Below are 12,105 nucleotides of genomic sequence, written 5' to 3' on the forward strand. Positions count from 1 at the left end.
ATTAGATCGAGCGGTTTTTAGCCGACACGACCTAAAATAGAATAGAAGATCTCGTTAAAAGTAGCGTAACGAGAAAAAGACGGGCGAAAACGGATGTCGGATGAAGAAGTTATGAGGATTTAACGGACCAATCCTGTCCCGGTCTGTTGATAATATAAAATTTAAAATCGATTCAAAATTAGCTGACGGAGTCTAAAGGAAAGTTGTAGAGTACGTTCCCACCTTCGCGTGGATATAAAGAACGTCAAAAACGGAACTCGTATGCGAAAGTTATGATTTTTAGAAGTCGGAAAGTAAATTTGTGAGACCTGTTGCGAGGTTGATGACATGGCTGCATCTGGGCCGTTGCTTGTTGACCAAGACTTCGCTTCGAATTGTGACACGCAACCCTCGTAGTACGCCCCGCGTCCAAAGAAGTTACGCCCCGCGTAGGTCTGATCTGATCCATCCGATGGAGTGCAAGATAGTTGGGTCCGAGCTGGCGGTCTTATCCGAGGAGTACACCCAGCGTAAATCCGAACTTCGGTCCCTATAAATACCATGCGAATTCTCCCGGATTTTTCACACATTTTCACTTCTCTCTCTAAACTACTTTCTCTCTCTAACCCCTTTTGAGTCCCCTAAGCCCTAGTTAAACCCCTTAGCTCCCGAGGGAAGCCCCGAGGCTCCCGGAGTCCCGAGTAAAAGTGTCTTTCGGTTTCGAAACGCTGCTCCAAATATGTTCCAGTTTTTGATAAAATTCGTTGTAAGTGTGCTACACTTACGCAATTTTTAATATAGCTTTCAAATAATTATAGGAATGTTATTAGGTCCTTAAAATAATTATTTGGGTTATTATTATGAGTTATATTGAGTGTTATTTAACGCTTATATAATAATAATAATAGTCAGACTATTGATTTGTCGCGGTTATCGTTAGACTAAACCCTAGTGGTATTGGTACTAGGTTTTATCGAAGGAAAATTGTTTTGAGGGTATCACAATGCTGTTCGAGTGCTGAGTCACCACCTTTCAGGTGAGTGCATAGTTACTTTCAGCTTACACATAGATATGAAGTATTTTACATAAATTACGTGTTGTGTGTGCATATTATCTGTATGCTAGATGAACAATTTTATACATGTTTTAAATGATTTAAATTGTATATGTATTTTATATCTACAATAATGCTGGGGTAAAACATGGGTAGATGTAATAGATGGAGTATGCGTTGGATGATGAGTTGAGAGGTGTTATAGACCATGAGGTAAGGGTGAGAGGTGGACGATGTGAGAAGCCTTTCCCCAAATGATGGCCCTGTCATTTAGCAGAGTATGGATAACAACCACGGACTATTCTAGACAGTCCAGTGGAACACTAGCAGGCTCGCAACCTGTAGGTGTTGTGAACGATGTGTTCACCGGTGTACTCTAAAAACCCATTGACATGTATTGTGAACGATGTGAACGATACTGTCGATAAACAAGATAACCCTGGCAGCTGCGCCTAAAGGACTATACTGTCACTATCTGTATGGGGTTCGATGTACGATATACACGGACCATAAGAGTTTGAAGTATTTGATGGATCAGCCCAACCTAAACATGCGTCAAAGGAGATGGTTGGATGTGGTCAAGGATTATGATTGCGAGATCCTGTACCACCCAGGCAACGCTAATGTTGTAGCCGATGCACTGAGCCGCAGGGCGGAGAACACCCCGATGCGGGATGTATGTTTGAGGTTGACCGTGATAGCTCGAGTGTTGGACGCCATTCGTGGGGCACAGGCCGAGGCTGTGCAGCCTGAGATGCAGAAGAAAGAGCGAGTTGTTGGTTTGATTTCAGAGTTTGTTACCGATAGTCGGGGACTTATGACATTCCAGGGGCGTATCTGGGTGCCGTTTGTGGGAGGAACGCATACCATTTTGATGGAAGAGGCCCATCGGTCCAAATTTTCGATTCATCTAGGAGCCACTAAGATGTATTTGGACCTGAGGAAAGAGTATTGGTGGCCCTGTATGAAGAGGGATGTCGCATGGTTTGTTGAGAGGTGCTTGACCTGCCGTAGGGTTAAGGCCGAGCACCAGAGACCGCATGGTAAGTTGCAGCCGTTGGAGGTTCCCGAGTGGAAGTGGGAACAAATTACCATGGATTTTATCACCAAATTGCCTAGGACTCCCAGGGGAGTCGATGCAATTTGGGTGATTGTGGACAGGTTGACGAAGAGCGCTCACTTTCTTGCTATCAGCGAGAGTTCTTCGCCAGAGAAGTTGGCAGAGGTATATGTGAGGGAAGTGGTGTCACGACATGGAGTGTCGATCTCAATCGTTTCAGACCGTGATGTGCGTTTCACTTCCAGATTCTGGAAGAAGTTTCACGAGGAGTTGGGTAGTAGACTGCATTTTAGTACCGCATATCACCCCCAGACAGACAGACAGAGTGAGTGGACGATTCAGACGCTCGAGGACATGCTTCGAGCGTGTGTGTTGGTTTTCGGGGGAAGTTGGGATACGTACTTACCCCTAGCAGAGTTCTCCTACAACAACAGCCATCATTCGAGCATCGGTATGCTACCCTTTGAGCTGTTGTATAAAAGGAGGTGTCTGACCCCCATTTGCTGGGGAGAGGTTGGTCAGCGGGTGATGGGCAGTACGGAGAATGTGCTTCAGACGACAGAGCAGATCGAGCAGGTCAGACAGAGGTTGTTGACCGCTAAGAGTTGTCAGAAGAGTTATGCGGACAGACGCCGGTCCAAGCTTGAGTTTCAGGTCGGCGATCTTGTGCTCCTGAAGGTCTCTCCTTGGAAAGGAGTGATTCGATTTAGGAAGAGTGGAAAATTGCAGGGTAGCCTACCGTTTGGATTTGCCAGCAGAGTTGGGTCAGATTCACGACACTTTCCACGTATTGCAATTGCGGAAGTGTATAGCCGATGAGTCGGCAGTGGTTCCGTTAGAGGATATTCAGGTGGATGTGAGCCTGAATTATGCTGAGAGACCTGTGGCGATCATAGATTGGAAGGTCAAGGTTCTGTGGAACAAGGAGGTACCCTTGGTTTTGGTTCAGTGGCAACATCGGAAGGGGTCCGAGATGACTTGGGAACCGGAGCGTGATATGCGCGAGCAGCATTCGGAGCTATTTGCAAAGCGAGACTTCGAGGGCGAAGTCTAGTTCTAGTGGGGGAGAATTGTAACAGCCCGGATTCCCAGGTATTAATTATTCTTTTATTTTTGGTAATTGTGAGGGGACTCAGCGAGTCAGAGCCTACACTCGCCGAGTATGATCGCGGATTTGGACGCGGGTTCGCGTCCGGACTCAGCGAGTCCATGCTGTTTAATGAAACCCTAATTTCCCGACCCTAAGCCCTGTTTAAGGGGCATTATAGCCCTTCATTGCGGCTACCTTCGACCTTGAGAGATCCAGAGCAGCTGTGAGTCCTTGTGAGTGTGAAGAGAGGCCATTAATCACCATTTTGTGTGTGTGCTAGCAAGAAGAGAAGAGGAACGCCAAGCTAGGTGAGTTGGGGAGCTTGGATCTAACATCATTTCATCAGAAGATGCTGATTGAGGTATTATTCAGAGCTTATTCTCGTGTTTTTATGTATGTAGTCAAATCTAGGGTTTCTTCATGCCTTATTTGCCTTGTATTTAGAGTGTGAGAGGTCCCATGGGGAAATGGTACCTAGACCTAGACCTTATTAGGTCTAGAGAGTCCCAAATGCCCTGCTTTATGCCCTTCCTTTTCAGTTGTGGACTTAGGTTTCCATTTTAGATGTCATTTTCTCAAAAGAAGCCTTGTAGGCATTGCATGGTAACCAAGTCAGGGACTTTACGTGATGAATGAGCTTGGAAGGACTGGATCTATGATCCTTTGGAACGGATCTGACCTTAGATGCAAGTTTGAGCTGATACATGGCATGAACTCACCGAGTCTGAAGAACAGACTCGACGAGTAGCATGAAGATTGCCCAGAACCACTCAGCGAGTGGTCTGGCCGAGTTGAGGGTTGACTCAGTGAATCAGGGACAGTCAGAGCGGGTGGACAGGTGGACCGAGTCAAGCTGGAACTCGTCGAGTTGTTCTTGAGACTCGGCGAGTTGAGTTGTGGTGGCCCCACAACTCATGCCAGGTGGAACTCGTCGAGTTAGGAGAATACTCGACGTGTCGGGAGAGGATCCAAGGGAGTCCGGGGACACGTATAGACTCGCCGAGTCACTCGAGTGCACTCGGCGAGTCCAGTCAAAGATTTGAACGTTGACCATTGACCAAAGTTGACATATGTTGACTTGATAAGAGCTAGCCAATCTTAGTGGTGAAAGTGTTAACTAGGGATATAATGTGTTATAGGAGGATTATAGCGCGGGAGAGTGACTTCAGGGATTTGCGAATTTACCGAGATACGCGAGGTGAGTCTTCTCACTATACTTTACCTTGAGTTGGTGACTAGAGTTATGTGCTAGAGTATTTGTGTGCTATTTATGTGTTGTATGTTGCACTGCATGATTTATATGTGATTTATGTTATGCATGTTATCAGAGTTAGAACCTGAGGGTTCACAGAGTTTGGATGCACGGACCCACGGAGTTATAGCCTCGAGTGGCTAATATGTGTTATGTATGGTATTTTGGGAAACTCACTAATCTTTGTGCTTACAGTGTTTAGTGTTATTTGTTTCAGGTACTAGTGATGGCCGTGGGAAGGCGTCGGCTTGACCAGTACACACACGGGATTTTTATGTTATGTGATCTTGGGATTTTTATATGATATGTATTTGGGTTTCAAACAATGATGTTTTATGAAAATTAAATGAATTATGCTTTTATAAATTGCGAAAAATTGTTTTGAAATTTTACGGTGTTACAGAGAGGCAGGTAGTGTTCAGGATCAACATGGTCCCTGGTGCGGCTCCGATAGCCAAGGCACCGTATCGGTTGGCCCCTCCTAAGATGCAGGAGTTGTCTACACAACTTCATGAGCTATTAGACAAAGGATTCATAAGACTGGGCAGTTCACCTTGGGGAGCCCTGATTCTATTTGTGAAGAAAAAGGACGGGTCGCATCGAATGTGTATAGATTACCGGGAGCTGAATAAGGTTACGGTGAAGAACCCTTACCCACTCCTGAGGATTAATGACATCTTTGACCAACTTCAGGGAGCATCTTGGTTCTCCAAGATTGATTTGCGTTCAGGATATCATTAGATGAGGGTCAGAGAGGAGGATGTGCAAAAGACTACCTTTCGGACGCGATATGGTCATTATGAGTTTGTGGTGATGCATTTTGGGCTCACCAATGCTCCTACCACGTTCATGGATCTCATGAACCGCGTGTGTAGACCGATGTTGGATTGGTCTGTGATAGTTTTCATTGATGACATCTTGGTCTATTCCAAGACTCGGGAGCAGCATAAGGAGCACTTGCGGGAGGTCTTGGATACTCTTAAGAGGGAGAGCTTGTATGCCAAGTTCTCCAAATGTGAGTTCTGGTTACGCAAAGTGCAGTTTCTTGGGCACCTTGTCAATCAGGATGGGATTTTAGTCGATCTGGACAAAGTAGAGGTCGTGATGAGGTGGGAGGTCCCGAGGTCTCCATCTGAGATTTAGAGCTTCGTAGGATTGGCAGGTTACTATCGGAGATTCATTCAGGACTTCTCCAAGGTAGTCGTGCCTTTGACCCGGTTGACAAGGAAATTTGTGGTCTTTCGCTGGGGGCCTGAACAGCAGGCCGCATTCGAGTTACTAAGACAGAGATTGTGTGAGGCACCAATCATAGCCCTACCAGAGGGCGTAGAGGACTTTTTTGTGTACTGTGATGCGTCCATCTCGGGTTTGGGTGCGGTATTGATGTAGAGGGGGCATGTTATTGCCTACACTTTGAGGCAGCTAAAGCCTCATGAGGCGAACTATCCGACGCATGATTTAGAGTTGGGGGCAGTTGTTTTCGCCCTCAAGATTTGGCGTCATTATCTTTATGGGGTCCATTGTACCATTTACACGGACCATAAGAGTTTGAGGTATCTCATCGATCAGTCAAATCTGAATATGAGACATCGTCGATAGTTGGGAACTCGCCTGCACTTTAGCACAGCCTTCCACCCACAGACGAATGGTCAGAGCGATCAGACCATCTATACATTGGAGGATATGTTGCAGGCGTGCGTATTGGACTTCAGTGTAGCTGGGATACCTACCTTCCCTTGGCAGAGTTATCCTATAATAACAGCTATCATGCGAGTATTGACCGACCTCCCTTTGAGATGTTGTATGGGAGGAAGTGCAGGACACTGATATGTTGGGGTGAGGTTGGCCAGAGGGTCATGGGGAGTACCGAAGTGGTACTCAACACTACGGAGAGGATCTAGTAGGTGCGGAGTAGGCTTCAGACTATTCAGAGTCGGCAGATGAGTTATGCCGATAGGCATCGTTCGGACATGGAGTTCCAGGTCTGGGAAATGGTGCTCTTGAAGGTGTAGCCTTGGAAAGGCGTCATTTGGTTCAGGAAGCGAGGAAAGTTGGGCCCCAGGTACATTAGACCTTTTAGGGTCGTCGCCCGGGTGAGCAAGGTGGCATATAGGCTGGACCTGCTAGCCGGACTCAGTCAGATTCATAGCCCTTTTCACGTCTCCTAGTTTCCGCAAGTGCCTGGTGGACAATTCAGCAGTGGTGCCTTTGGAGGATATTTAGCTTGTAACAGCCCGGAATTCCAAGTATTGCTATATTTATGATTTTGGGTGTTTTAAGAGGGGACTCGGCGAGTTGGAGCCTAGACTCGCCGAGTAGGATCGCGAATCTGGTCGCGGGTTCGCGACTGGACTCGACGAGTCCGGATATGGACTCGGTGAGTCTGCGCTGTTTAGCGAAAACCCTAACCGTTCAGGTTTGGGACGTATATGAGGGACCTTATGGCCGTCATTGTTCACCCTAATCGTCTGAGAGAAACCCTAATTCGATTGTGAGCATCTGGAGCAAGGTAGAAGACCATTGTTGATTTTGGAAGTGTTGCTTTGCAAGGAAGAGGAGGCTTGGTTAAGGGAACAACAAGAGAAGCCACGTTCTGAGGATTGGGGACACAGAGAGCACGTTATTCAGGTAATATCTCGAGTTGCATTCTTCTATGTTGATGTGTATATGGATTTAGGGTTTATTGAACCCTTTTGTGGCTAGATTGAGTGTTACCTTAGTCCCCCAAGCGATTGGAACCCTGTATTGGGACCCGTGGAAGTCCAGAAATGTCCCATGCCTGAGCATTTCGGGAATCAATGGAGGTTTTGGATTGGAATCCTTATGTCTTAGGTCAAAATGTAAATTATGAGTCATGGGGTGTATTATGAGCACCGAAATGAGGACCTTACGTGATGAATCAGTCTAGGAAGGCCAGACCTATGAAGGGTCGGAGCAGATCTGACCTTAGAAAGCAGTTTGAGCGGTTGCATGGCATGGACTCGCCGAGTCCGATGAGCAGACTCGGCGAGTAGCTTGAAGATTAACTGGGACTCGCCGAGTTGTTCTTCAGACTCGGCGAGTTGAGTCGGGGTGGCCCCGCGATTCTTCCAGGAGGAACTCGTCGAGTCAAGGGGGATACTCGACGAGTAGAAAGGGAATCTTAGAGAATTGGTGAGGACGTCTAGACTCGCCGAGTCGCCCTAGCACTCGCCGAGTCCGGTCAAGTTGACCGTTGACCGTTGACCGTTGACCAGAGTGGACCTGTGTTGACTTCTTAGGGATAGTCAACATTAGAGATATAAAGTATTAACTAGGGACATATGACGTTATAGGAGGATTGTAGCTCGGCGGATCGAGCACGAGTGACTTCGGGATTTGCTAGCCTTCAATATTCACGAGGTGAGTCTTCTCACTATACTGTACCCGGAAGGGTTTGACTGTGTGACCGGAAGGTCGGATATGATATGTGATATATGTGCTATATGTGATAAGTTAATTGTTATGCGTGCTATGTATGTTTATGTGGGCCGGAAGGCAATATGTTTATGTGGGCCGGAAGGCAATATGTTATGGGCCGGAAGGCGATTATGTTATGGGCCGGAAGGCGTTGTGTTGTGGACCGTAAGGTTGGCGTGGGTAGGACCGGAAGGTTTACCCAGCAGGGATGGAAGTCCCCTGAGACACAGGGACCGGAAGGTCAGGGCCTGGAAAGGCGTATGTGCGTAAGTTGTATTTTGGGGAACTCACTAAGCATTTATGCTTACAGTTGTTATGTATGTGTTTCAGGTACTAGCGAGGACCGTGGGAAGGCGCCGGCGTGATCTGTACACACTGATAGGTGTTTTGTGATCTTGGGATTCATATGATTTGTATTTTGACATGACACTTGGAATGTTTATGCCTTGTTTGAATGAAAATACTTTATTTTGAAATGAAAATTTTGTTTGAAAATTTCGTTGTTACAAATTGGTATCAGAGCCTAGGTTTGAGGGATTCGGGTGCACCTTCGGGCGTAACTGAACTCAAACCGAGGATTTGAGGAAAACTTTTGAAATAAAGGCATAAACTTTTGTAAATAATTTTGTGGTAAACAAGAAAGAAGCAGTGTGTACGATCAGTCAGCGCCCGAACGGTAAAGATCCCCAAAATACCTTACAATATTATGTTAAGAGATAAGATATGATATGAATTGTTATGCATGCTAGAAGACTAGGTATTCATGATAGGACTAGAGTGGCCTGATTTGTGATGCCTTAGTCTAGGGAAGTTTGCCGACATGAGATGCTTGATAGCGTGCAGATAGATAGTGCATATCAAAAGTAGAGTACTCACTATCCGGGGTTTGGGGAGGAAGACATGGGATGAATGCTGATGCGGTGGGGTCGGTAGTATTGGGCCCGTACTACCAAAGACACCGGGTCAGTGGGAGACCCAAGTAAGAATCCCTGGATATCGGAGACTGAGTAGGGTTGCGTTATCGAGTGCGATTATACTCGATGGAGTCTCTGATAGTTTTATGTTGTATTTCAGAGACATCATGGTTAGACCACGCCACGGAGCGAGTTCGAGCGGTGTGAGTGACGAGGAGATTCGTCAGATGATTCATGAGGAGGTGGCTGCAGCGATCCGGGCTGAGATTCCGGAGATGTTTGGGTCTATTAAGACCACTTTGATGGAGACTTTTGAAGAGCGGTACGCCACATTGACTAAGGCTGCAGCCGCTGCAGCTACCGCAGCTGTGGCTGCTGCCAGGCCACAAGGGGGTGACTCGTTGCTGTTTCGGGAGTTCAGCAACACGAAGCCACCTGAGTTTGATGGGACGCAGGATCCGATTTCTGCGATGAGGTGGATCGCTGATATTGAGGGGTGCTTCTACACTTGTTCATGTCCGGAGCATCTGAAGGTACGGTTCGCCTTGAACCAGCTCCGTCTGGGAGCGAAGGATTGGTGGAAGTTCGTGACGGCGAACTTCACTTTGGCAGAGATTTCAGCAGTGACATGGGAGGGGTTTACCTCTATGTTCAGAGACGAGTACGTTCCCCCGGTGGAGAGGGACGATTGGTTCAGGAGTTCTTGACCCTCAAGCAGGGTACTGATTCGGTTGCGGTGATCACGCGGAAGTTTCATGAGAGGGCGATGTTCTGCCCCGAGCTGGTGTCCACAGAGCAGGCTCGGATGAGCCGGTACTTGGGTGTTTTGAGGAGGGATATCCGGGAGTTTGTGTCAAACTCCACCTATCATACCTTTGCTGAGCTTCAGGCGAATGACAGGAAGCGCGAGATTGAGTTGGAGACCCAGGCCAGGGAGGAGGCCAAGTCTCAGCGGGTGGACCGGCGGCCGGCTCAGTCTCAGCCGGCGGCCAAGCGGACTAAGTCCGCCGATTCGAGGACGGGAGGTCTGAAGGGCTGCACTTGCGGAAATTGCGGCAAGGGTCATGATGGGGCATGTCGATATGGTGCTTCCTACAAGTGTGGCAAGGAGGGGCACATTGCTAGGGATTGCCCCAAGGGGTTTACGGTTTGCTTTCATTGCAACTAGACAGGCCATCGGAAGGCCGAGTGCCCTCAGCTTCTTCAGGGATCTGCACCTACTGCCAGGGCTACTGAGACTCGACCGGTGAAGGCCGAGGCCCCGAGGGCTCGTGGGAGAGCCTTTCAGCTAACTGCGGAGGAGGTCCGCGCTGCGCCCGATGTTGTGGCAGGTATGCTTTATTTCATGTATTTATTTTGATGTCGAGATATTATGCTTATGTTATGATATGCGTAGGTACTTTCCTGGTGAACTCTGTGCCTACTTTAGTGTTATTTGACTCGGGTGCGAGTAGGTCCTTTGTATCTTTGGCTTTTAGTCAGCATATCAGCGTTAGTCGTGAGTCGTTGAGTCGGCCTCTGAGAGTTTCTATAGCTGACGAGAGAGTGATTTATGCCACGGAGGTTCTCCGAGATGTGTGTTAGAAATTTTCGGGGTTGAGTTTCCGATTGACCTGATTCCTATTGCGATGGGTGATGTCTGTGTCATTGTGGGCATGGACTGGTTGAGCTGATTCGGCGCCATTATCGACTGTGAGCGTCAGCTGGTGACTATACGAGACCCTAGTGGGGGAGTTCTTTCGGTGTACGGCGAGGGTACCCGTTCGGGATCAGCTTTTTGTTCGGCCGCCAGGGCGAGGCAGTGTCTACAGCAGGGCTGTAAGGGTTTTGTGGCGTATGTGATGGATACGCGGGAGGTTTCCGAGAGACCGAGATCAGTTGAGGAGGTCCCAGTGGTGCGTGAGTTTCCAGATGTTTTCCCCGAGGAGCTGCCGGGAGTACCTCCTGTGAGGCAAGTAGAGTTTGGTATCGATCTGGTTTCGGGGGCCGCGCCTATCGCTAAGGTGCCTTATCGTCTTGCACCTCCAGAGATGTAAGAGTTGTCCTCGCAGCTTCAGGAGTTGCTGGGGAAGGGATTCATTCGGCCGAGCAGCTCGCCGTGGGGAGCACCTATTCTGTTCGTCAAGAAGAAGGATGGTTCACACCGGATGTGCATTGATTACCGGGAGTTGAACAAGTTGACGGTCAAGAACCGTTACCCATTACCGAGGATCGATGATTTATTCGATCAGTTGCAGGGAGCATCTTGGTTTTCCAAGATCGATCTGAGGTCAGGGTACCATCAGGTGAGAGTGCGGGATTAGGACGTCCAGAAGACAGCGTTCAGGACGCGATATGGGCATTATGAGTTTGTGGTGATGCCTTTCGGGCTCACCAATGCCCCGGCTGTGTTCATGGATCTCATGAACCGGGTATGCAGGTGTATTTATCGACGATATTCTAGTGTATTCGAGATCTAGAGAGCAGCATGAGGAGCATTTGAGGGAGGTCCTTGAGGTATTGGGATCGGAGAAGCTTTATGCAAAGTTCTCCAAATGTGATTTCTGGTTGCGGGAGGTCCAGTTCCTAGGACATCTCGTTAACCAGGAAGGGATTCTGGTTGATCCGGCCAAAGTTGAGGCAGTGATGAGCTGGGAGGTGCCGAAGTCACCATCGGAGATTAGGAGCTTCCTTGGGTTGGCAGGGTATTATCGGAGATTTATTAAGAATTTCTCTAAGATCGCAGTGTCGCTCACCAGATTGACCCGGAAGGGTGTAGCTTTCTCATGGGGTCCCGAGCAGCAGACCTCCTTTGAGACACTTCGCCAAAGGTTGTGCGAAGCCCCGGTATTAGCTCTCCCGGAAGGGATGGAGGATTTTGTAGTATATTGCGATGCATCGATTTCGGGGCTGGGTGCAGTATTGATGCAGAGGGGTCATGTGATAGCTTATGCGTTGAGGCAGCTGAAGCCTCATGAGGCGAGATATCCCACGCACGATTTAGAGTTGGGGGCAGTAGTGTTCGCTCTCAAGATTTGGCGTCACTACTTGTATGGGGTTCGATGTACGATATACACGGACCATAAGAGCTTGAAGTATTTGATGGATCAGCCCAACCTAAATATGCGTCAGAGGAGGTGGTTGGATGTGGTTAAGGATTATGATTGTGAGATCCTGTACCACCCAGGCAAGGCTAATGTGGTAGCCGATGCATTGAGCCGCAGGGCGGAGAGCACTCCACTGCGAGATGTATGTTTGAGATTGACTGTGATAGCTCCAGTATTGGATGCTATTCGTGGGGCACAGGCCGAGGCTGTGCGACCAGAGATGCAGAAGAGA

The sequence above is a fragment of the Lactuca serriola genome, chromosome 8, assembly GCF_051521515.1.
Source record: "Lactuca serriola cultivar US96UC23 chromosome 8, Lser_US96UC23_V15, whole genome shotgun sequence".
NCBI lineage: Eukaryota > Viridiplantae > Streptophyta > Magnoliopsida > Asterales > Asteraceae > Lactuca > Lactuca serriola.